Source organism: Oncorhynchus nerka, linkage group LG21, assembly GCF_034236695.1.
Source record: "Oncorhynchus nerka isolate Pitt River linkage group LG21, Oner_Uvic_2.0, whole genome shotgun sequence".
Taxonomy (NCBI): Eukaryota; Metazoa; Chordata; class Actinopteri; order Salmoniformes; family Salmonidae; genus Oncorhynchus; species Oncorhynchus nerka.
The window spans coordinates 11,508,786-11,532,273 of record NC_088416.1 but is presented as its reverse complement, the minus strand read 5'-3'; the positions used below and the strand labels follow the sequence as shown (position 1 = coordinate 11,532,273).

At 42.0% G+C, this 23,488-nt stretch overlaps 1 pseudogene; it reads right to left on the bottom strand.

The window, feature by feature from the left end:
- Positions 1–5,433: 5,433 nt before the first annotated feature.
- LOC135563491 (aprataxin and PNK-like factor) lies at positions 5,434–21,292 on the bottom strand (annotated as a pseudogene).
- Between the last annotated feature and the right edge of the window lie 2,196 nt (positions 21,293–23,488).

The following is a 23,488-nucleotide window of genomic DNA, read 5'->3' as shown; positions in this document are numbered from 1 at the left end:
AACTGGACGACAAAATAAATACAAATTTGCTCACAAATTTTAAAAAAAACATGTATAATTAAACACTATTACACTCTGGGTTCTCATGATCCCAGAGGTGATCATGTAATTGGAACCATGAATAAGGAAGTGAATGTGTCAGGTTTTGAATGCTTTACAGTGACCAAGTGAGGGATCATCATTCAGCATACAACAAAGATGTTCAAACTCATGTACAACTGCATTCCCATCTTGTGTATTTTTACAAATCTTTCTACATTGAGACAGACAATGAATATTGTTCTATAAAAGCATATGTACTGTAGAAAAACATGACACTGGCATTGATCATACAAATCATGACAAACTACTGTCAATTAAACACATAACTACTGCTATGATACATTATTTATAATGCCTTCAGAAAGTATTCACATCCCTTGGACTTCTCCCACATTTTGTTGTGTTACAGCGTGAATTTAAAATGGATTAAAGAACTTCATTTTGTGTCACTGATCTACACATAATACCCCAGAATGTCAAAGTGGGTTTTTAAAATGTTTTAAAACAAAAATGGCTGGAATGGCTTGAGGCAATACATATTCAACCCCTTTGTGATGACAAGCGTAAATAAGTTCAGGAGTAAACATTTGCTTAGCAAATTTGCATGGACTCACTCTCTGCAATAGTGGTTAACATGATTTTTGAATGACTAGCCCGTTTCACACATATAATCATCTGTAAGGTCCCTCAGTTGAGTTGTGAAATTCAAGCACAGATTCAACCACAAAGACCAGGGAGGTTTCTCAATTTCTCACAAAGAAGGTCACCGATTGGTAAATGAGTAAAAAACTATGTTTTTAAAGCAGATGCTGAATATTGAGCATGGTGAAGTTATTCATTAGGTTTTGGATGGTGTATCAATACACCCAGTCACTACAGAGACACATGCGTCCTTCCTAAATCAGTTGCTGGAGAGGAAGGAAACCACTCAGGGATTTCACCATGAGGCCATTAAAACAGTGTAGTTACTCGATAATCCTAACCTAAATGACAAGGAAACCTGTAGAGAATATAAAACATGCATCCTGTTTGCAAAAAGAAATTAAAGTAATACTGTGAATAATGTGGCAAAGAAAAAAACGTTTTGTCCTGAAACGTGTTATGTTTGGGGCAAATTCATCACATCACCGAGTACCACTCTTCGTATTTTTATTGTCTGCAAGAACTAGGGAGCTTTTCAGGATAAAAATAAAGATAATAGAGCTAAGCACAGGCAAAAACCTAGAGGAAAACCTGGTTCAGTCTGCTTTCCAACAGACAATGATCAACAACCAACTTGACAGAGCTTGAATAATTTTTTTAAGAATACTGGGCAAATTTTGCACAATACTGGTGTGCAAAGCTCTTAGAGACTTACCCAAAACAATTCACACCAAAAGGTGTTTAACATTTACTGATTATTTTCCTTAATAAATACTAAATCTAGCATTTTTCTTTGAAATTACAAAACATTTTGTGTAGATAGTTGACCAAAAAATGTCAATTTAATTGCACTTTATAACAACAAAATGTGAAAAAAATCAAGGAGTGTGAAAACTTTCTGAAGGGACTGATCAATGAGTTTTAAAGGAATATATATATATTTTACTGCTTGTCCATACTAATTCAAACAAACCAATAATCAATCATTCCTACACCTCAAAAATGCTAGTGATGAATTACTATCCAAGAAAGTATTACACATAAATTCAATTACTTAAAAAAAAAAAAAAAAAAGGTAAAGCCAGCATTATGACATCTAGACATCAAGTCAAGAATCCCATTATTGATTCTTCCCAACTGATGGGGTAAATTGCTGACAATTTTCCCAGCACAGGGAGACTAATATTATTTGAGATTCTAGACCTGCTGGATTCCAAGTGTGTTTGAAGAGGAAAAAAGGTATACCCAAACACGCTTCAACCCTGCATAAATAGCATGCTTAGTTTAAAAACAGGTAAGGGGAGATTAGTCCAGTTTAGGCCAGTAGTTCAGATTTGTGAAGGCCTTGGCTTCTTTCTTGAGTCTTTTGAGGTCCTCCTTGCCTCTGTCATCTGAGTCAGGTGGCTTATAGTCAAGAGTCTTCACTTACATCCTCGCTCTCATCATTGATCAAATCAAATTGTATTTGTCACATACACATGGTTAGCAGATGTTAATGCGAGTGTAGCGAAATGCTTGTGCTTCTAGTTCCGACAATGCAGTAATAACCAACAAGTAATCTAACTAACAATTCCAAAACTACTGTCTTATACACAGTGTAAGGGGATAAAGAATATGTACATAAAGATATATGAATGAGTGATGGTACAGAGCAGCATAGGCAAGATACAGTAGATGGTATCGAGTACAGTATATACATATGAGATGAGTATGTAAACAAAGTGGCATAGTTAAAGTGGCTAGTGATACATGTATTACATAAGGATGCAGTCGATGATATAGAGTACAGTATATACGTATGCATATGAGATTAATAATGTAGGGTATGTAACATTATATTAGGTAGCATTGTTTAAAGTGGCTAGTGATATATTTTACATCAATTCCCATTATTAAAGTGGCTGGAGTTGAGTCAGTGGCAGTGTGTTGGCAGCAGCCACTCAATGTTAGTGGTGGCTGTTTAACAGTCTGATGGCCTTGAGATAGAAGCTCTTTTTCAGTCTCTCGGTCCCAGCTTTGATGCACCTGTACTGACCTCGCCTTCTGGATGATAGTGGGGTGAACAGGCAGTGGCTCGGGTGGTTGTTGTCCTTGATGATCTTTATGGCCTTCCTGTAACATCGGGTGGTGTAGGTGTCCTGGAGGGCAGGTAGTTTGCCCCCGGTGATGCGTTGTGCAGACCTCACTACCCTCTGGAGAGCCTTACGGTTGTGGGCGGAGCAGTTGCCGTACCAGGCGGTGATACAGCCCGCCAGGATGCTCTCGATTGTGCATCTGTAGAAGTTTGTGAGTGCTTTTGGTGACAAGCCGAATTTCTTCAGCCTCCTGAGGTTGAAGAGGCACTGCTGCGCCTTCTTCACGATGCTGTCTGTGTGAGTGGACCAATTCAGTTAGTCTGTGATGTGTATGCCGAGGAACTTAAACCTTACTACCCTCTCCACTACTGTTCCATCGATGTGGATAGGGGGGTGTTCCCTCTGCTGTTTCCTGAAGTCCACAATCATCTCCTTAGTTTTGTTGACGTTGAGTGTGAGGTTATTTTCCTGACACCACACTCCAGGGCCCTCACCTCCTCCCTGTAGGCCGTCTCGTCGTTGTTGGTAATCAAGCCTACCACTGTTGTGTCGTCCGCAAACTTGATGATTGAGTTGGAGGCGTGCGTGGCCACGCAGTCGTGGGTGAACAGGGAGTACAGGAGAGGGCTCAGAACGCACCCTTGTGGGGCCCCAGTGTTGAGGATCAGCGGGGTGGAGATGTTGTTGCCTACCCTCACCACCTGGGGGCGGCCCGTCAGGAAGTCCAGTACCCAGTTGCACAGGGCGGGGTCGAGACCCAGGATCTCGAGCTTGATGACGAGCTTGGAGGGTACTATGGTGTTGAATGCCGAGCTGTAGTCGATGAACAGCATTCTCACATAGGTATTCCTCTTGTCCAGATGGGTTAGGGCAGTGTGCAGGGTGGTTGAGATTGCATCGTCTGTGGACCTATTTGGGCGGTAAGCAAATTGGAGTGGGTCTAGGGTGTCAGGTAGGGTGGAGGTGATATGGTCCTTGACTAGTCTCTCAAAGCACTTCATGATGACGGAAGTGAGTGCTACGGGGCGGTAGTCGTTTAGCTCAGTTACCTTAGCTTTCTTGGGAACAGGAACAATGGTGGCCCTCTTGAAGCATGTGGGAACAGCAGACTGGTATAGGGATTGATTGAATATGTCCGTAAACACACCGGCCAGCTGGTCTGCGCATGCTCTGAGGGCGCGGCTAGGGATGCCGTCTGGGCCTGCAGCCTTGCGAGGGTTAACACGTTTAAATGTTTTACTCACCACGGCTGCAGTGAAGGAGAGTCCGCATGTTTTCGTTGCAGGCCGTGTCAGTGGCACTGTATTGTCCTCAAAGCGGGCAAAAAAGTTATTTAGTCTGCCTGGGAGCAAGACATCCTGGTCCGTGACTGGGATGGTTTTCTTCTTGTAGTCCGTGATTGACTGTAGACCCTGCCACATACCTCTTGTGTCTGAGCCGTTGAATTGAGATTCTACTTTGTCTCTATACTGACGCTTAGCTTGTTTGATAGCCTTGCGGAGGGAATAGCTGCACTGTTTGTATTCGGTCATGTTACCAGTCACCTTGCACTGATTAAAAGCAGTGGTTCGCGCTTTCAGTTTCACGCGAATGCTGCCATCAATCCACGGTTTCTGGTTAGGGAATGTTTTAATCGTTGCTATGGGAACGACATCTTCAACGCACGTTCTAATGAACTCGCACACCGAATCAGCGTATTCGTCAATGTTGTTATCTGACGCAATACGAAACATATCCCAGTCCACGTGATGGAAGCAGTCTTGGAGTGTGGAATCAGCTTGCTCGGACCAGCGTTGGACAGACCTCAGCGTGGGAGCTTCTTGTTTTAGTTTCTGTCTGTAGGCAGGGATCAACAAAATGGAGTCGTGGTCAGCTTTTCCGAAAGGAGGGCGGGGCAGGGCCTTATATGCGTCGCGGAAGTTAGAGTAACAATGATCCAAGGTTTTTCCAGCCCTGGTTGCGCAATCGATATGCTGATACAAAATTTAGGGAGTCTTGTTTTCAGATTAGCCTTGTTAAAATCCCCAGCTACAATGAATGCAGCCTCAGGATGTATGGATTCCAGTTTGCAAAGAGTCAAATAAAGTTTGTTCAGAGCCATCGATGTGTCTGCTTGGGGGGGAATATATACAAATATATAAAAATCTGTGCGGCCCTCCAATGAATTTCTAAATCCTGATGTGGCCCTCGAGACAAAAAGCTTGTCCACACGTGATCTACGATTAGCATCCCCTTCCCCGATCGTTACCTTAACCATTAGTGGGGAAAATGCTAAAATGATACAAGATCAGCGTCTAGGGGCAACTTCATCCTACTCCAGGTTTCTGGTAATGGCAGCTATGTTCAATATCATCACTATGAGTCTGTAAGCTGAGAGGCAATACAAATTGAGTTCACACACCTCCCTTACAGGAAGTCAATGTTACCCAATGAGCTTAAAGATCCTGCTGACGTCCCATCCGAGAAACGGAGGGCAATTGGTTTAATCCTTTTTGCTTCTTTAAACTCTGGAGGGGAATGTGGATTATACGTTTGTACAGTGTATTCACTAGTGCTACAGTGGATGGATATGCATATACATCGCTGTCTGACTAAATCTGGAAAGATAAAAACAAACCGAATTCAATAGCCCAGATAAGACTGTTGGGCATCTGCACAATAGACGTATTTATAGCATTGCTTCAGATCAAAGGTTTCTCTTATGTCTCTGCTCTGCATACCAGTTGGATTCATTGGATGTGCGGCTGATTATTTTCTGCATTGAAAGGAACCAAAAATGGAACCTAAGAAACAATTGAGGGGCGGTGAGAGGTTAGCATGTCTTTTTCTCTCAGATATAAATTAACATACCTTCTTGGTGTGTTTGTATTCCTTCCAGTGAAGAGGGGTTTTTCCTGGAAAGAAAACATGGAAAATTGCTTGATTTACTACAAAGGGCTACTAGTATTGCCAAATGCCAATGAGACTAAAATGTCAGCCTCTCCTGTTCCTCAAGCACTTTGGTCGCCGATGTCAACTGCTCAAGGTTAAAATGGAGGCCAACAAATTGAGTCCACTCAGACACTCTCCTGTCATCTGAGTCCTGATTACTGCCTTACTGTTTTATTTAACCTTCCTGTATCCAGAAAGTTCTATTGAGGTCATAATACCTCTTACAGGGGAGAACTGGCTATAATAATAGGTTATATTCTCTTCTCCTGTTGAAATTGTAGGAGCTATTAGGCTACTTTTTTCTGATGTTTGCCATTACTGACAATAAATGGTCTTGAGACACGATTACAAATTCCTTATATCCTGTGGTGTGCATCCTACTTGTAGCAGTCTGTGCCATACGGACACTCAGGTTGGTCCATGTCCTCCTCTTCCTTCACGTCTTTCGCGGAATCGTCCTCGTAGTCGCTGTCCCCGTGGTGACTGGGTTCTTGGAAGTGGACTGGGTTTTTCCTTTGATAGAAATAACAATTTTGAGAAGAAAATCATTGAAAGCTCACTATTAAAACATTGAAACTCACTGAAAGTTATGGTCAATCCCGTTTTGATTGGTATTCTTTGAAGAGCTTTTAGCTTTTGAGCTAGCACATTCTCTTTGCTCATTTCATTTGCCTGAAAGATAATCTAAATTTGAACCTGCTCTCTGCCATTTAGTTTTGGACCCTGAGTCCCTATCTAGGCAAATCCTTGTGTACATCCCAAATGGCACACTACTCCCTATATAGAGTGGGGCAAAAAAGTACTTAGTCAGCCACCAATTGTGCAAGTTCTCCCACTTAAAAATATGAGAGAGGCCTGTAATTTTCATCATAGGTACCCTTCAACTATGACAGACAAAATGAGGAAAAAAATCCAGAAAATCACATTGTATGATTTTTAATGAATTTATTTGCAAATTATGGTGGAAAATAAGTATTTGGTCAATAACAGAAGTTTATCTCAATACTTTGTTATATACCCTTTGTTGGCAATGAGGTCAAACGTTTTCTGTAAGTCTTCACAAGGTTTTCACACACCGTTGCTGGTATTTTGGCCCATTCCTCCATGCAGATCTCCTCTAGAGCAGTGATGTTTTGGGGCTGTTGATGGGCAACACGGACTTTCAACTCCCTCCAAAGATTTTCTATGGGTTTGAGATCTGGAGACTGGCTAGGCCACTCCAGGACCTTGAAATGCTTCTTACGAAGCCACTCCTTCGTTGTCCGGGCGGTGTGTTTGGGATCATTGTCATGCTGAAAGACCCAGCCACGTTTCATCTTCAATGCCCTTGCTGACGGAAGGAGGTTTTCACTCAAAATCTCACGATACATGGCCCCATTCATTCTTTCCTTTACACGGATCTGTCGTCCTGGTCCCTTTGCAGAAAAACAGCCCCAAAGCATGATGTTTCCACCCCCATGCTTCACAGTAGGTATGGTGTTCTTTGGATGCAACTCAGCATTCTTTGTCCTCCAAACACGACAAGTTGAGTTTTTACCAAAAAGTTATATTTTGGTTTCATCCGACTATATGACATTCTCCCAATCTTCTTCTGGATCATCCAAATGCTCTCTAGCAAACTTCAGACGGGCCTGGACATGTACTGGCTTAAGCAGGGGGACACGTCTGGCACTGCAGGATTTGAGTCCCTGGCGGCGTAGTGTGTTACTGATGGTAGGCTTTGTTACTTTGGTCCCAGCTCTCTGCAAGTCCCCCCCGTGTGGTTCTGGGATTTTTGCTCACCGTTCTTGTGATCATTTTGACCCCACGGGGTGAGATCTTGTGTGGAGCCCCAGATCGAGGGAGATTATCAGTGGTCTTGTATGTCTTCCATTTCCTAATAATTGCTCCCACAGTTGATTTCTTCAAACCAAGCTGCTTACCTATTGCAGATTCAGTCTTCCCAGCCTGGTGCAGGTCTACAATTTTGTTTCTGGTGTTCTTTGACAGCTCTTTGGTCTTGGCCATAGTGGAGTTTGGAGTGTGACTGTTTGAGGTTGTGGACAGATGTCGTTTATACTGATAACAAGTTCAAACAGGTGCCATTAATACAGGTAACGAGTGGAGGACAGAGGAGCCTCTTAAAGAAGAAGTTGCAGGTCTGTGAGAGCCAGAAATCTTGCTTGTTTGTAGGTGACCAAATACTTATTTTCCACCATAATTTGCAAATAAATTCATTAAAAATCCTACAATGTGATTTTCTGGATTTTTTTCTTCTCATTTTGTCTGTCATAGTTGAAGTGTTCCTATGATGAAAATTACAGGCCTCTCTCATCTTTTTAAGTGGGAGAACATGCACAATTGGTGGCTGACTAAATACTTTTTTGCCCCACTGTATACACATGCAATGCACTACTTTTGACCAGAGCCATAATCAGCCCTGGTCAAAAAGAGTGCACTATAAAAGGAATAGGGTGCCATTTGGACACACTTCTCGTCTTGGAGAATACCGCCGCTTATCCCAGGCTTCACGTAGCTGTTCGTTAACCATCAGCGGTTTGAAAACAAACAAAACCTTAAATAAGAGAAACTATCTGGGGGGGAAAACATACGGTACATGTTCAGTTCTTTGATATCAGGAAGAGCTGCCATGGAACCAATTTGAATAGAATATGTTTGTTTTGTAACATGCATAATAGCTAAAGTGCACTTCACATCTTTAGTACCCGGAGCAACATAAAATAAAAATATCCATATAATATGGCAAGTTTTTGAATGAAATTATTTGTTGGAACGTTTTGACGGCCTAAATTCATGTTCTCAGAAGTGCATTTCGAACAGTTGTTGTTCAGACAATGTTATGTAGGAATGTACCTGTAACAGTACTTCCCAAAGGGGCAGGTCGTCCTGAGCCAAGCTTAGGACTGGGCGGGGCCTGACACTTCACTTGACCCCTGAGGCCCCTTGCCGACCGTTCTGAGGCTGTCTCCCTCTATCCTCGGACTGGCTGACCTCCGCTCTGCTCGTAGAAGTGCTGCTGCCTTTCACTGTGGAAGCTTCTTCTCCTCTTCATCATCCTCCTCCTCCTCCTCCACGTGGTCCGACTCTTCGCTCTCCTCTACATTACTAGGCTTCACCTGCTGCCTGGCTTTAAATGCCTGAGGAGTGATATACCATACACTGTAACATTAACCAACAACACACAACAAACACAATACTGCACATTACAGACAACACTACACAACAGTGGAGGCTCCTCAGAGGAGGAAGGGGAGGACCATCCTCCTCAGTAAATTTCAGAAAACTTTTTTAAATGTTTAACTATTTCCATTTATAATTTTTTGACAAAAAATATACTAAATACAGTTGAAGTCGGAAGTTTACATACACATTAGCCAAATACATTTAAACTCAGTTTTTCACAATTCCTGACATTTAATCCTAGTAAAAAATTCCCTGTCTTAGGTCAGTTAGTATCACCATTTTTTTTTAAGAATGTGAAATGTCAGAAAAAACGTAGAGAGAATTATTTATTTCAGCTTCTATTTCTTTCATCACATTCCCAGTGGATCAGAAGTTTACATACACAATTAGTATTTGGTAGCATTGCCTTTAAATTGAAGGCCTCCCAGGTGCCGCAGTGGTCTAAAGCACTGCATCGCAGTGCTAGCTGTGCCACCAGAGACTCTGGGTTTGAGCCCAGGCTCTGTCGCAACCGGGAGGTCCATGGGGCGACGCACAATTGGCCTAGCGTCGTCCGGGTTAGGGAAGGTTTGGCCGGTAGGGATATCCTTGTCTCATCGCGCACTAGCTACTCCTGTGGCGGGCCGGGCGCAGTGCACGCTGACCAGGTCACTAGGTGCACGGTGTTTCCTCCGACAAATTGGTGCAGCAGGCTTCCGAGTTGGATGCGCGCTGTGTTAAGAAGCAGTGCGGCTTGGTTGGGTTGTGTTTCGGGGGACGCATGGCTCTCGACCTTCGTCTCTCCCGAGCCCGTACAGGAGTTGTGGCGATGAGACAAGATAGTAACTACTAACAATTGGACAATTGGATACCACGAAATTGGGGAGAAAAAGGGGGGTAAAAAATAAGTATAAAAAGTTTAACTAGGGTCAAATGTTTCAAGTAGCCTTCCACAAGCTCCCCACAATAAGTTGGGTGAATTTTGTCCCATTCCTCCTGACAGAACTGGTGTAACAGACAGGTTTGTAAGGCCTCCTTGCTCGCACATGCTTTTTCATTTCTGCCCAGAAATATTCTATAGGATTGAGGTCAGGGCTTTGTGATGGCCACTCCAATACCTTGACTTTGTTGTCCTTAAGCCATTTTGCCACAACTTTGGAAGTATGCTTCGGGTCATTATCCATTTGGAAGACCCATTTGCGACCAAGCTTTAACTTCTTGAGTGATGTCTTGAGATGTTGCTTCAATATATCCACATAATTTGTGTGTCTCCTTCCTGAGTGGTGTGACGGCTGTGTGGTCCCATGGTGTTTATACTTGCGTACAATTGTTTGTACAGATGAACATGGTACCTTCAGGCGTTTGGAAATTGCTCCCAAGGATGAACCAGACTTGTGGAGGTCTACAATTTATTTTCTGAGGTCTTGGCTGATTTCTTTTGATTTTCCCATGATGTCAAGCAAAGAGGCACTGAGGTTGAAGGTAGGCCTTGAAATACATCCACAGGTATACCTCCAATTGACTCAAATTATGTCAATTAGCCTATCAGAAGCTTCTAAAGCCATGACATTTTCTGGAATTGTCCAAGCTGTTTAAAGGCACAGTCAACTTAGTGTATGTAAACTTCTGACCCACTGGAATTGTGATACAGTGAATAATAAATTAAATAATCTGTCTGTAAACAATTGTTGGAAAAAATGGTAAACTGCTTGCTAAGTGTACACGATGTGGTCCAGTCTAAAACAGTTGTGTATACTAACTATTGTGTGTGTGCGTGCGAGTACGTAAGTACGTTCAAAAGTTTGAATACACCTACTCATTCAAGGGATTTTCTTTATTTTTACGATTTTCTACATTGTAGAATAATAGTTAAGAGATCAAAACTATGAAATAGCACATATGGAATCATGTAATAACCAAAAGTGTTAGACAAATCAAAATATATTTTATATTTGAGATTCTTTAAAGTAGCCACCCTTGATGTCAGCTTTGCACACTCTTGGCATTCTCTCAACCAGTTTCATGAGGTAGTCACCTGGAACACATTTTCAATTAACAGGTGTGCCTTGTTAAAAATTAATTAGTGGTATGTCTTTCCTTCTTAATGCGTTTGAGCCAATCAATTGTGTTGTGACAAGTAGGGGTGGTATATAGAAGATAGTCCTATTTGGTAAAAGACCAAGTCCATATTATGGCAACCTCAAATAAGCAAAGAGAAATGACAGTCCATCGACACGAAGGTCAGTCAATCCGGAAAATGTCAAGAACTTTGAGAGTTTTTCAAGTGCAATCACAAAAACCATCAAGCGCTATGATGAAACTAGCTCTCTTGAGGACCACCACAGGAAAGGAAGACCCAGAGTTACCTCTGCTGCAGAGGATATTTGAGGATGGCTTTCACTTCAGCAGTGATAAATTCATGAACTTCTTTGAGGAAAAGATCATGATTATTAGAAAGCAAATTACGGACTCCTCTTTAAATCTGCATATTCCTTCAAAGGTCAGTTGTACTGAGTCTGCACAACTCTGCCAGGACCTAGGATCAAGAGAGACGCTCAAGTGTTTTAGTACTATATCTCTTGACACAATGATGAAAATAATCATGGCCTCTAAACCTTCTAGCTGCATACTGGACCCTATTCCAACTAAACTACTGAAAGAGCTGCTTCCTGTGCTTGGCCCTCCTATGTTGAACATAATAACCGGCTCTCTATCCACCGGATGTGTACCAAACTCACTAAAAGTGGCAGTAATAAAGCCTCTCTTGAAAAAGCCAAACCTTGACCCAGAAAATATAAAAAACTATCGGCCTATATCGAATCTTCCATTCCTCTCATAAATTGTAGAAAAGGCTGTTGCGCAGCAACTCACTGCCTTCCTGAAGACAAACAATGTATACGAAATGCTTCAGTCTGGTTTTAGACCCCATCATAGCACTGAGACTGCACTTGTGAAGGTGGTAAATGACCTTTTAATGGCATCAGACCGAGGCTCTGCATCTGTCCTCGTGCTCCTAGACCTTAGTGCTGCTTTTGATACCATCGATCACCATATTCTTTTGGAGTGATTGGAAACCCAAATTGGTCTACACGGACAAGTTCTGGCCTGGTTTAGATCTTATCTGTCGGAAAGATATCAGTTTGTCTCTGTGAATGGTTTGTCCTCTGACAAATCAACTGTAAATTTCGGTGTTCCTCAAGGTTCCGTTTTAGGACCACTATTGTTTTCACTATATATTTTACCTCTTGGGGATGTCATTCGAAAACATAATGTTAACTTTCACTGCTATGCGGATGACACACAGCTGTACATTTAAATGAAACATGGTGAAGCCCCAAAATTGCCCTCGCTAGAAGCATGTGTTTCAGACATAAGGAAGTGGATGGCTGCCAACTATCTACTTTTAAACTCGGACAAAACAGAGATGCTTGTTCTAGCTCCCAAGAAACAAAGATATCTTCTGTTGAATCTGACAATTAATCTTAATGGTTGTACAGTCGTCTCAAATAAAACTGTGAAGGACCTCGGCGTTACTCTGGACCCTGATCTCTCTTTTGAAGAACATATTAAGGACAGCTTTTTTCCATCTACGTAACATTGCAAAAATCAGAAACTTTCTGTCCAAAAATGATGCAGAAAAATTCATCCATGCTTTTGTCACTTCTAGGTTAGACTACTGCAATGCTCTACTTTCCGGCTACCCGGATAACGCACTAAATAAACTTCAGTTAGTGCTAAATACGGCTGCTAGAATCCTGATTAGAACCAAAAAATGTGATCATATTACTCCAGTGCTAGCCTCCCTACACTGGCTTCCTGTCAAAGCAAGGGCTGATTTCAAGGTTTTACTGCCCCCCCCCCCCCTCTTTGTGGGCTATACTCGGCCTTGTCTCAGGATGGTAAGTTGGTGGTTGAAGATATCCCTCTAGTGGTATGGGGGCTGTGCTTTGGCAAAGTGGGTGGGGTTATATCCTTCCTGTTTGGCCCTGTCCGGGGGTGTCCTCGGGTGGGGCCACAGTGTCTCCTAACCCCTCCTGTCTCAGCCTCCAGTATTTATGCTGCAGGAGTTCATGTGTCGGGGGGCTGGGGTCAGTTTGTTATATCTGGAGTACATCTCCTGTCCTATTCGGTGTCCTGTGTGAATTTAAGTGTGCTCTCTCTAATTCTCTCTTTCTTTCTCGGAGGACCTGAGCCCTAGGACCATGCCTCAGGACTACCTGACATGATGACTCCTTGCTGTCCCCAGTCCACCTGTCCGTGCTGCTGCTCCAGTTTCAACTGTTCTGCCTTGTTATTATTGGACCATGCTGGTAATTTATGAACATTTGAACATCTTGGCCATGTTCTGTTACCGGGTCCACCCGGCACAGCCAGAAGAGGACTGGCCACCCCACATAGCCTGGTTCCTCTCTAGGTTTCTTCCTAGGTTTTGGCCTTTCTAGGGAGTTTTTCCTAGCCACCGTGCTTCTACACCTGCATTGCTTGCTGTTTGGGGTTTTAGGCTGGGTTTCTGTACAGCACTTTGAGATATCAGCTGATGTACAAAGGGCTATATAAATACATTATATTTGATTTGATAAGTTCATTAGAGTTACCAGCCTCAGAAATTGCAGCCCAAATAAATGCTTCAGAGTTCAAGTAACAGACACATCAACACCAACTGTTCAGAGGAGTCTGCTTGAATCAGGCCTTCATGGTCACATTTCTGCAAAGGACACCAATAATAAGAAGAGACTTGCTTGAACCAAGAAACACGAGCAATGGACATAAACTATAGTTTGTTATTAACAAGAAATTTGTGGAGTGGTTGAAAAACGACCGGTGGAAATCTGTCCTTTGGTCTGATAAATCCAAATTTGAGATTTTTGGTTCCAACCTCTGTGTCTTTGAGAGACGCAGAGTAGGTGAACAGATGAACTCCACATGTGTGGTTCCCTCATAAAACATTTTTTGTCCTCCCTCATCTTAACCGCCACTGCCACATACAAATTAATGGATGATAAATTGCAAGGTCACAAAAGCTACCAGCCCCTCCGGTACTTCATGCAAAAATTCATGCAAAAAAAGATAAGGATCTTTAAAATGCTTATATCAGACTGGGTAGTCGTTAACGGAGCATTCTTGAGTAACCTTAACATTTTAGGGCTACATGGCATGAGTACATTAGGGAGGAAAATGCTCCGTTAACGACTACCCAGTCTGATATAAGCATTTTAAAGATCCTTATCTAACCCAACTACTAGAACCCCTATGAATAGTTGTTTTAGTAGAATAGCTGCCAACATGTGCTTTGTTATGTTATGAGGTCATCACAGAACAATAACCCTTTATGATGGGGCAACTGGGGAGGGGATCATGGAGTAGAAGATTTGACAAGGTACAGGAAATACTCTCATAGTAGCTCATTTCGTTTTACCACGCGCCAGCATCTGTAAATGCACTAAGATAATTCACTGATGTATTCTTGAGGTATTTCAAAATTCCCTTTTATGTACCGATTTGTTGATCAAAATCAATTCGAGGGTTGGAAAAAATGGTAGTTATTTCAAAAAACGGTATCTAGGTCCATTACAATTTGTTCAAATTTTGTAAAAAAAAAAACATATATACACTGCTCAAAAAAATAAAGGGAACACTTAAACACAAGGTAACTCCAAGTCAATCACACTCCTGTGAAAATCAAAAACTGTCCACTTAGAAGCAACACTGATTGACAATAAATTTCACATGCTGTTGTGCAAATGGAATAGACAACAGGTTGAAATTATAGGCAATTAGCAAGACACCCCCAATAAAGGAGTGGTTTTGCAGGTGGTGACCACAGACCACTTCTTAGTACCTATGCTTCCTGGCTGATGCTTTGGTCACTTTTGAATGCTGGCGGTGCTTTCACTCTAGTGGTAGTATGAGACGGAGTCTACAACGCACACAAGTGGCTCAGGTAGTGCAGCTCATCCAGGATGGGAAATTCAATGCAAGCTGTGGCAAGAAGGTTTGCTGTGTCTGTCAGCGTAGTGTCCAGAGTAAGGAGGCACTACCAGGAAACAGACCAGTACATCAGGAGACGTGGAGGCCAACAACCCAGCAGCAGGACCGCTACCTCCGCCTTTGTGCACGGAGGAGCAGGAGGAGCACTGCCAGAGCCCTGCAAAATGACATCCAGCAGGCCACAAATGTGCATGTGTCTGCTCAAATGGTCAGAAACAGACTCCATGAGGGTGGTATGAGGGCCCGACGTCCACAGGTGGGGGTTGTGCTTACAGCCCAACACCGTGCAGGACGTTTGGCATTTGCCAGAGAACACCAAGATTGGCAAATTCGCCACTGGCGCCCTGTGCTCTTCACAGATGAAAGCAGGTTCACACTGAGCACGTGACAGACGTGACAGAGTCTGGAGACACCGTGGAGAACGTTCTGCTGCCTGCAACATCCTCCAGCATGACCGGTTGGCAGTGGGTCAGTCATGGTGTGGGGTGGCCGCACAGCCCTCCATGTGCTCGCCAGAGGTAGCCTGACTGCCATTAGGTACCGAGATGAGATCCTCAGACCCCTTGTGAGACCATATGCTGGTGCGGTTGGACCTGGGTTCCTCCTAATGCAAGACAATGCTAGACCTCATGTGGCTGGGGTGTGTCAGCAGTTCCTGCAAGAGGAAGGCATTGATGCTATGGACTGGCCTGCCCGTTCCCCAGACCTGAATCCAATTGAGCACATCTGGGACATCATGTCTCGCTCCATCCACCAACGCCACGTTGCACCACAGACTGTCCAGGAGTTGGCGGATGCTTTAGTCCAGGTCTGGGAGGAGATCCCTCAGGAGACCATCCGCCACCTCATCAGGAGCATGCCCAGGCGTTGTAGGGAGGTCATACAGGCATGTGGAGGCCACACACACTACTGAGCCTCATTGACTTGTTTTAAGGACATTACATCAAAGTTGGATCAGCCTGTAGTGTGGTTTTCCACTTTAATTTTGAGTGTGACTCCAAATCCAGACCTCCATGGGTTGATAAATTTGATTTCCATTGATCATTTGTGTGTGATTTTGTCGTCAGCACATTCAACTATGTAAAGAAAATGTATTTAATAAGAATATTTCATTCATTCAGATCTAGGATGTGTTATTTTAGTGTTCCCTTCATTTTTTTTGAGCAGTGTATATATATATATATTTTCTTTTTTTGAAGTTCAAAAAAACCCAAAACAATAATTCCCCCCCCAAAAAGATTACTCCCCTGTGCATTTCTAACATACAGGACCATTTTGTTCCACCACACATCTGGCATTTGCCCAAATTTCCCTATGGCTACTATTTTTACAAACTAAATATCCCTCGGGGACCATGAAGATTGATTGGTTGATTGTAAGTAAATACAAGTCAATGTGAGCCACGAGAGGCTGTGGTCTAGCGGATGTGGTCTAGTGGTTACACATCTGGTGCAATCACACCGGAGACCAGAGTTCCATCGATATGATATATTTAACCTTTATTTAACTAGGCAAGTCAGTTAAGAACAAATTCTTATTTTCAATGATGGCCTAGGAACAGTGGATTAAACTGCCTTGTTCAGGGGCATAACGACAGATTTTTACCTTGTCAGCTCAGGGATTCGATCTTGCTACCTTTGGGTTACAAGTCCAACGCTTTAACCACTAGGCTACCTGCCGCCCTAATATATATAGTACCAGTCAAAAGTTTGGACACACCTACTCATTCAAGGGTTTTTCTTTATTTTTATAGTTTTATACATTGTAAAATAATAGTGAATATATCAAAACTATGAAATAACACATACGGAATCATGTAGCAATCAAAAAAGTGTTGAACAAATATATCAAAATATATTTAATATTTGAGATTCTTCAAAGTAGCCACCCTTTGCCTTGATGACAGCTTTGCACACTCTTGGCATTCTCTCAACCAGCTTCATGAGGTAGAGACCTGGAATCCCTAGGCCATCATTGAAAATAAGAATTTGTTCTTAACTGACTTGCCTAGTAAAATAAATTTAAAAAAATAGTTTTGGTGTCTTCACTATTATTGTAGTAACCCAACCAATGTAGAAAATAGTAAATATAAAGAAAATCCCTTGAATGAGTAGGTGTATCCAAATGTACTCGCGTGCACACGCGCACACACACACACACACACACACACACACACGTCAACTGTTTTAGACTGGACCACATCGTCCTCATCACTCTTCCTCCTCACCCTCTTGGCTCCGGCTCGCTGTGTTCAGATTCCTCCTCCCCTGACAAGGGCGCTGCGTCCCTGGCCCGTTTGGCCGTACCCTGATTGGTGCTTATGGTTGGGGTTGCGGTTCCTCTGCCTCGATTTCCAGCTCCTAAAACGAGTAGGATTATGGGTTAACGGGTCGAAGATTGTCAAAGAGTATCGATTATATTGACAAGATAGTCGAGTGACTGCTATAACAATGGAAATATATCTTCGTACAGAAGATATCAGATGTCAGGCGAGAGGCAGCAAGATCAAGTGGGAACATTCTAGCCAATGAGAGGGCAGATATGCATGTAATCAACAGGCACAACTAAGTTGTTTTTCTTAAAGCTGCCGGAATACCAAGTGCATTCACTTATAGCAGTACATTTGTAACAGCCTAAACATTACGAAACTTATATTCGATCAAATAAGCCTCATGTAATTTGACATCTCTCATAGACGTCCAAAACAAAAATGGGTTTCTCACGCAGACAGATTTTTGGCCGAGTAAATCCTCTCGCTTCGCCTCTACCTCTCTGGTCATGTAAAGCAGGGATGGGCAACTCCAGTCCTAGGGGGACTGATTGGTGACACTTTTGCTCAAGTTCTCCTAGCTGATTCCAATAATCACGGTCTCCAGTTTAGAATACATTTAGCTTATTGAGGTGTTTTAGCTTGGGCTGGTGAAAATGTGTGACGCCATTCAGGCTGCCGAGGCCTGGAGTTGCCCAAACTTGATAAAGGGACGCCAGGTGCAGATCACAATGATAACAGCAGAGATAGGAAGCTCTGATCCTCAGGGCCCAGTTTAGTTTTTCAAAAGTTGTCTATCTGGACATAGTCTATTGGATAGGATTAAATGCATAGAAGGAGAATTAATAGAAGGGACAAATCACTGACTTGAATTATATTCTATAGATGGACTCCCATTCTATTTTTCTGCATTTAATCCTATCAGATAGGCATAATCTAGATAAATTTATTTTTAAAAACTGGGCCCAGGGGCTGCAGTGTGCACTGGTTTCAGTTTCTCCCTGGAGTTTAATTATTCACTTAATGACATTAACTCCCAGACCTGGGCCTGTATTCGCAAAGCGTCTCAGGAGTGCTGATCTAGGATAAGGTCCCCCTTGTCCATGTAATCCTTTTCATTATGATTGAAAAGGGAAAACTGATCCTAGATCAAGTTCAAGATAGGAAATTAGGTATCTGAAAAAGGGTATGTGCTGTTGACCACTGATTGATTCAACCGAAAATATAGATTGATGGTCCCTGTCAAAAGGCTTGCTCAGAGGCATTGGCTATCAATAATCAGAGCCTTATCGGCCCTGGTCAAAAGTAATGGACTCTATAGGGAATAGGGTGCCATTTGGGATGCATACATGGTAAATGGGTCACTAGACTCCAGAGTGAGTCAGAATGAGGAAGTTGAAACTTTCAGGGGAACTTTAAGGAAACTAGGGCAACGATATGAGGAAATAACAAAGGCTTGACCCAAAAGAGTAAGGTTTGGCAGCACGCCGCAACTGAAATCTGTTTTCCTGAAGAGGATATTGACATCTTCAAGAGTGGTAGGTTGTTTCCAAGTATTTCACTTGTCGACGTACAACATTACACATGACAGCGACCTTTGAGGTAATGTAGGCCTAGCTCTCAAGATCCCTTCCCGACTCAAGATTAGAAATTCCAAAGGTTTCCATTTATCAACTAGTGAGTAGTGATTGCCAATAGAATAGGCTATGGCTTGGCCTCTGCTGTTGTTGTACAAGACCTTGTAAGCGATGTGTGTGCTGATACAGCATCCTTTCGTAAATGTCCTCTCCCCCACACACACACACACACACACACACATACACACACACACACCCTAACTCCATGTAGTTAAAGGGTGGCTATATGTATAGTAACAAGCAATTGGCCTCAAGTTTCATTGAATATAAGTAAAGAGTTTAAAACCAATGCAGTGCATCCTGTTATGGGGTTAAAACGGGTTGTAAAGCCCCTTATATTATCACTCACTTATGTAGGATTCCTAACATGGAGCCTTATAAAGCTAGCAAGTTAAATATCAACAATATTTGTCACTTAATGCATTTTCTTTTCTTTTTTTGCAAGCCAACATATCCTTTTGAAATTATTTGAGCACAGACCTGCTATTTCTCATGCTTTTCCAGCTTTGTTTTCACATATGACATAGAATTACAGTTCAATATCGGGAAAATAATGCTCCTCGGGAAACAGTGGCGCGCACAGCTTACTGCTTCCAGCGCAGTTCACCAGGTGCGCGAATCGAGAGGGAGAATAAACATACCAATCTTCTATAAAAATGGTGGAGGTCTCTGACTAGTTCGACCTTTTCAGAAACAGCAACAGCAGTTGACAACTAGGTTATTCCATCTCTCTCATGCACTAATCTTGTGTCAATAGTCAAATGTGAAAATCCACTCCAACCTAGCATCCCTTCATTTGATGAGGAATCTTTTCTTAAATTTGTAATGATAACAATTATAACGTTAATTGCTGTCATATGCATGTCAATGGATTGTTACCCACAATTCCATTATGTCACAGCCCTAAATAGGAGTGCTACCTTTGGTGGTGGTGGGGCTCTTGGGAGCTGCAATGGGTACCGTCATCCAAGCAGGTAACACTCTTTTCTTTGGTTCGAGTTTCAGCTCGTTCTCGTCATTTTCTTCTTCAGCTACCCCAGCTTCCGTCTGAGTACACAACCACAACACAAACCGGGTTTATTGGTACCACCACATTCACAGAAAACATATATAATTATACATATTAATTGGAGTCACGAATGGGATTTCCCTGGGAAATTGGTGTCCAAAGTGGGATCCCAAAGTGAATTGCTGTTTACAAGTGGGATCCCAATGGTAGACGGTACTAGGTAAGGGATTACAAGGGTAAATGGTGTCAGAAGTGGAATATGAAGCGTAATTGGTGTCAGCAGTGGGATCCCAGGAAAATTGCCAACACCAGGTTACATCTCAAGATAAAAACGTTTGCTAACACTACAGATGTCCTGACCTGGTTTGAGGTAGGTGGGTTGGGTAGCTGTTCATCTGGCTCATTCTGGTCCACACTACCTCCCAGTCTAGATTATTGTACATGGGAGTTTGGTGTCCACCCCTTGCCCTGTCTTAGTGGGGCAAGCGGCTTCGTCGCTTGGTTCAGGAGAGGCAGTAGGAGACTTCATAACAGCCTCGTCTTCATCTCGAAGAGCCTGACTGTTTCTGCAAAGGAGAGAGAACTTGTTGCAAACACGAGCTACATGAGTCATGCATGTTCCTTCTTTAGTGTAGGCAGTAGACAGGAGCTAAATTGACTTGAGTGTCTGGTTTGGATCCTTTTGATATAAGCTTCAAACAAAAACGTAACAGGGAAAAAAACCTGAAGGGTAAAAATTCAGAGACAAAAGACCAATTAAAAAATACAACATAAGTTAATGTTGCTTAGATATTGGTTTTTACACAAAAAGAGATAAAAGACACTGGTATTTGTTCCTATTCAGCCCACTCAGTCTAGCCTGTTTTTGGGAGATGAAAGGCACAACATTTAGATGAATGCAAATGAACGTTGTAATTTGCAAATCAATTAGTTAAGCTATCGTCTGATGACAGTGCCAGAGAACAATCCTTATCTTTCCAAATCTGTCTAAGGGTGGTCAGGATTGATTGATTACATTTATTTGACCATTTGTAAAAGAAAATCCATACATAAGGTCCCTCCAGCTAGTGACGCCTCCACATACAATTTAAGAAAATCATCAAGGATAACAAAAATAAAGCTTAACAGCTTATTTCCATTGTGGTCCTTTTGAAGAGGGAAAGGGGGAATAACCATAAGGTTAGGCGGCGATTGTAATGGCAACAGACAATGAAAGACACAATTGTTGTTTGTTTCACAACATTCGATAAGTAATACAATTTCCGTTCCTAATAAACAACTATGGACAGGTACATCTTCCTTGTCTCACATACCAATAATACTATATATTTATACATATATCTACACACACAAACATTATTTTCCCTTGTTTTTTTAAAGAAAGGCACGTTTCTTTGTCCATTCAAATAACATCAAATTGATCACAATTGCAGTGTAGAGACATTGTTAATATTGTAAATGACTATTGTAGCTGGAAACAGATGATTTTTAATGGATTATCTACATGGGCGTACAGAGGCCCATTATCAGCAACCATCACTCCTGTGTTCCAATGGCACGTTGTGTTAGCTAATCCAAGTTTATAATTTTAAAAAGGCTAGTTGATCATTAGAAAACCCTTTTGCAATTATGTTAGCACAGCTAAAAACTGTTGTACTAATTAAAGAAGCAATAAAACTGGCCTTCTTTAGATTAGTTGAGTATCTAGAGCATCAGCATTTGTGGGTTTGATTACAGGCTCAAAATGACCAGAAACAAATACATTTCTTCTGAAACTCATCAGTCTATTCTTGTTCTGAGAAATGAAGGATATTCCATGCAAGAAATTTCCAAGAAACTGAAGATCTCGTACAATGCTGTGTACTACTCCCTTCACAGAACAGAGCAAACTGGCTCTAACCAGAATAGAAAGAGGAGTGGGAGGCCCAGGTGCACAACTGAGCAAGAGGACAAGTACATTAGTGTCTAGATTGAGAAACAGACATCTCACAAGTCCTCAACTGGCAGCTTCATTAAATAGTACCCGCAAAACAATGGCCAAAGTGAAATGGAGACAGTAGATACAGCTGGTCTGTTGTAATATAATAAAGACAGTAGATCTAGCTGAAATGTCATAATATAAATGAGACAGTAGATCTAGCAGGTCTATAATAATATATTCAACGTTATGTTCCATGTACTCTCTATATATCTGTTTATTATACCTGTTGATACAGGGCTCATATGTGAAACTATTCTAACTGAACAATTTCTTTCACAGTGACACTGACTCCGAATGGGAGCCCCCAGTGCCAAGGTGTCCATCCCCCACTGAAGCTGGTTCCTCCAGCTCCTGCCACAAGTGGTGTTCATCTGCCCAAATGTATTTCTGCAGGCATGGATGTGCTATGGCACCTGGCATCAGCAGCATAATATTGTGTCGAGGACTCTAGGGTCTTCCAAATATTGAAAGTGTTATTTTGTAAATGTATATTTTTTTCCTTCATGTTTTTTCTCCCAAAAAAAAATGTTTTTTGGGGGGGGGGGGGGTGTTAGAATACCATTTTGGTATTTTGTATATAGTTGTTCCATTCAAATTGTATAACTTGTATATTCCATTCAAAATGTATTAAAAAAAATTGGCCACTTGGGTACATATGGGCTACTTGTGTGGGACACCTGGGTCCCTTCATGATAAATATCATGTAGCACACTCATTTTGGAAGTTATCATTCTGAAACTTTGCACAAGTACTGTTGCCCTCTTATGTTTTTCACTGAAATTGTCCCCATCATCCTATCTGAATGTTTGTTCTATCTTGTTCATTTTAAAGATGATACAACAATAAAAAGAAAAAATGTGTGGTTATTTTCATTGTATTATCTAAACCAGATCTATTGTGTTATATTCTCCTACTTTCAATTCACATTTACACAAACTTCAGAGTGTTTTCTTTCAAATGGTACCAAGAATATGCATATCCTTGGTTCTGTGCCTGAGCTACAGGCTGTTAGATTTGGGTATGTCTTCAGGCAGAAATTGAAAAAAGTAGGGGGGCTCTAAGAGGTTTTTAACATGAGTCTTCAATATTCCCAGGTAAGAAGTTTTAGGTTGTAGTTATTATAGGAATTATAGGACTATTTCTCTCTATACCATTTGTATTTCATTAACCTTTGACTATTGGATGTTCTTATAGGCACTTTAGTATAGCTTCCATACCTCTCCTCGCTCCCAGCTGGGCTCGAACCAGGAACACAACGACAACAGCCACCCTCGAAGCAGCGTTACCCATGCAGACCAAGGGGAACAACTACTCTAAGTCTCAGAGCGAGTGATGTTTGAAACGCTATTAGTGCGCACCCTGCTAACTAGCTAGCCATTTCACATCACATCGTTACACCAGCCTAATCTCCGGAGTTGATAGGCTTGAAGTCATAAACAGCAGAGCTGCTGGCAAAACGCACGAAAGTGCTGTTTGAACGAATGCTTATGAGCCTGCTGGTGCCTACCATCGCTCAGTCAGACTGCTCTATCAAATCATAGACTTAATTATAACATAATAACACACAGAAATGTGAGCCTTAGGTCATTAATATGGTCGAATCCTGAAACTATCATCTCGAAAACAAGACGTTTATTCTTTCAGTGAAATACGGAACCGTTCCATATTTTATCTAACAGGTGGCATCCATCAGACTAAATATTCCTGTTACATTGCACAACCTTCAATGTTATGTCCTAATTATGTAAAATT